Source organism: Oncorhynchus clarkii, chromosome 23, assembly GCF_045791955.1.
Source record: "Oncorhynchus clarkii lewisi isolate Uvic-CL-2024 chromosome 23, UVic_Ocla_1.0, whole genome shotgun sequence".
NCBI lineage: Eukaryota > Metazoa > Chordata > Actinopteri > Salmoniformes > Salmonidae > Oncorhynchus > Oncorhynchus clarkii.
This window is the reverse complement of record NC_092169.1, coordinates 60016282-60019839: the sequence shown is the minus strand read 5'-3', so window position 1 is coordinate 60019839 and position 3558 is coordinate 60016282.

Here is a 3558-nt window from a genome sequence, read left to right as displayed (position 1 = left end):
AAAACAATACATATATTTGGGACATTTTCGTCTTCTCATTCAACTGGAGAAAACACAAACTAACAAGTCATTCAATTTCAAAAAATAAAATAAAACGTATGGAGCGTCGGGTTATGAGAGCGCAGTAGGCTATGGAAATCAATCTCTCACAGAGTGGATTCAGTTCACATTGCCGTGGTCATGGACTGTGGGGAGATGCACTACGGTCTGTACCAGTAGAACATAGACATATGGCGAGCACAAACAAGTCATATGATCTTATGTGTGTGTGTGGTATGTGTGTGTGTGTGTGCTTAAGTAAATTACAGGAGGAACATGGTGTCTCCCCCTCCACATCCTTCTCCTCTTATTATGGAGCCACCTCTCTAACCAGGGGGCACAGGACAAGACCTCTAATTATGGAGCCACCTCTCTAACCAGGGGGTACAGGATAAGACCTCTCTAATTATGGAGCCACCTCTCTAAACAGGGGGCACAGGACAAGATCTCTCTAATTATGGAGCCACCTCTCTAACCAGGGGGCACAGGACAAGATCTCTCTAATTATGGAGCCACCTCTCTAACCAGGCGGCACGGGATAAGACCTCTCTAATTATGGAGCCACCTCTCTAACCAGGGGGCATGGGACACGACCTCTTTAATTATGTCCTGTGCCCTCTGGTTAGAAGGGTGGCTCCATAATTAGAGGTCTTGTCCTGTGCCCCTCTGGTTAGAGAGATAGCTCCATTATTAGAGGTCTTGTCCTGTGCCCCCTGGTTAGAGAGGTGGCTCCATAATTAGAGGTCTTGTCCTGTGCCCCCAGGTTAGAGAGGTGGCTCCATAATTAGAGGTCTTGTCCTGTGCCCCCTGGTCTTTTTTTTGGGGGGGGGGGGCAATGCTTTTTTGGGGGGGCAATGCTTTTTTTGAGGGGGGGGGCAATGCTTTTTTGGGAGCAATGCTTTTTCGGGGGCAATGCTTTTTCGGGGGCAATGCTTTTTCGGGGGGGGACGTAAGATACACAAAGAGCTACAGCTGCACACTGACACACACTGATACACACATTGATACACACACACACACACACACACACACACATACACACAGAGAGAGAGAGAGACCACACATATAAAAGAGGATATTACAAAAGTGATGAGGAGTATTTAATTCAACCAAAAGTGTAAATACACCCTGGAATATCTGAAAACAGCGGTGAACAATATCCGGATGGCGACGCCGCCAAACGCTACGAACAGAGCTCAGTATCTTAACGCCAGATAGTCAAATCAGCTTCATATAAAAGGGACTCAATGAAAAGCCAATAAACTGAGGCACTCTGCCCGTCGTGGTCTCTGGTGACCTTCACTTGGAGTAGAGATGGGCCTGATAACTAAACGTAGCCAGGCACAACCTCAATAAAATAAAATAAAAAAGCCCAACAATGGGAGGGTAACAAATAAATAAAAAATGTAATTAAAGCAGAGAGGCGATATTGGCTGAACTGCAACAGGAATTCTCCAACAAAAGCTTTCTTTGTGTCGTTTAATATTGTCTCCAATCACCTCACAATACGTATCCGATCATATCCGTCATCTCTCGCTCACGCTTATCAGGCCCCTTTTGTATTACAACTTGCAAATGAAATGACTTGGCGTTTTGAAGAGCCACATTCATTTAACAAAAAAATATGCTTCAGCCTTTCATTTTCAGTTGGATTCTGAATCACGTGTGACCATCTTTCATGCCTTTCCAATGTGGTTCCTCGTGCTTCATTACAATCAGTTATGACTTGAGGATATGAAGAAGCTGCTGTGTAGGTGGAGGCTGTTGTAGTTCCCTGGTCCACTGAAACATCACCTCTCTTTACTGCAACCTAGAGATGATCAATACCATCAGACCTAACCTTAATCAATCATACCATTACACCTAGAGATGTTCAATACCATTAAACCTAACCTTAATCAATCATACCATTACACCTAGAGATGATCAATACCATTAAACCTAACCTTAATCAATCATACCATTACACCTAGAGATGATCAATACCATTACACCTAACCTTAATCAATCACACCCTTAGACCTAACCTTAATCAATCAGACCATTACACCTAACCTTAATCAATCATACCATTACACCTAACCTTAATCAATCATACCATTACATCTAACCTTAATCAATCATACCATTATTCCTACCCTTAATCAATCATACCATTACACCTAGAGATTATCAATACCATTACACCTAACCTTAATCAATCATACCATTACACCTAACCTTAATCAATCATACCATTACACCTAACCTTAATCAATCATACCATTACACCTAACCTTAATCAATCATACCATTACATCTAACCTTAATCAATCATACCATGACACCTAGAGATGATCAATACCATTACACCTAACCTTAATCAATCACACCATTAGACCTAACCTTAATCAATCACACCATTACACCTAACCTTAATCAATCATACCATTACACCTAACCTTAATCAATCATACCATTACACCTAACCTTAATCAATCATACCATTAGACCTAACCTTAATCAATCACACCATTACACCTAACCTTAATCAATCATACCATTACACCTAACCTTAATCAATCATACCATTACACCTAACCTTAATCAATCATACCATTAGACCTAACCTTAATCAATCACACCATTACACCTAACCTTAATCAATCATACCATTACACCTAACCTTAATCAATCATACCATTACACCTAACCTTAATCAATCATACCATTAGACCTAACCTTAATCAATCACACCATTACACCTAACCTTAATCAATCATACCATGACACCTAGAGATGATCAATACCATTACACCTAACCTTAATCAATCACACCATTAGACCTAACCTTAATCAATACACCTAATGTGAAGGTGTTATTCAATTAACTGAATTAAAAGATGTCATGCAAGTAATCCCACCTCCTGTCAACGGATGACATCATTAAGTGGTGGCTAAATGCTTTGTCATACCATTACACCTAACCTTAATCAATCATACCATTACACCTAACCTTAATCAATCATACCATTAGACCTAACCTTAATCAATCACACCATTACACCTAACCTTAATCAATCATACCATTACACCTAACCTTAATCAATCATACCATTACATCTAACCTTAATCAATCATACCATGACACCTAGAGATGATCAATACCATTACACCTAACCTTAATCAATCACACCATTAGACCTAACCTTAATCAATCACACCATTACACCTAACCTTAATCAATCACACCATTAGACCTAACCTTAATCAATCACACCATTACACCTAACCTTAATCAATCATACCATTACACCTAACCTTAATCAATCATACCATTACACCTAACCTTAATCAATCATACCATGACACCTAGAGATGATCAATACCATTACACCTAACCTTAATCAATCACACCATTAGACCTAACCTTAATCAATACACCTAATGTGAAGGTGTTATTCAATTAACTGAATTAAAAGATGTCATGCAAGTAATCCCACCTCCTGTCAACGGATGACATCATTAAGTGGTGGCTAA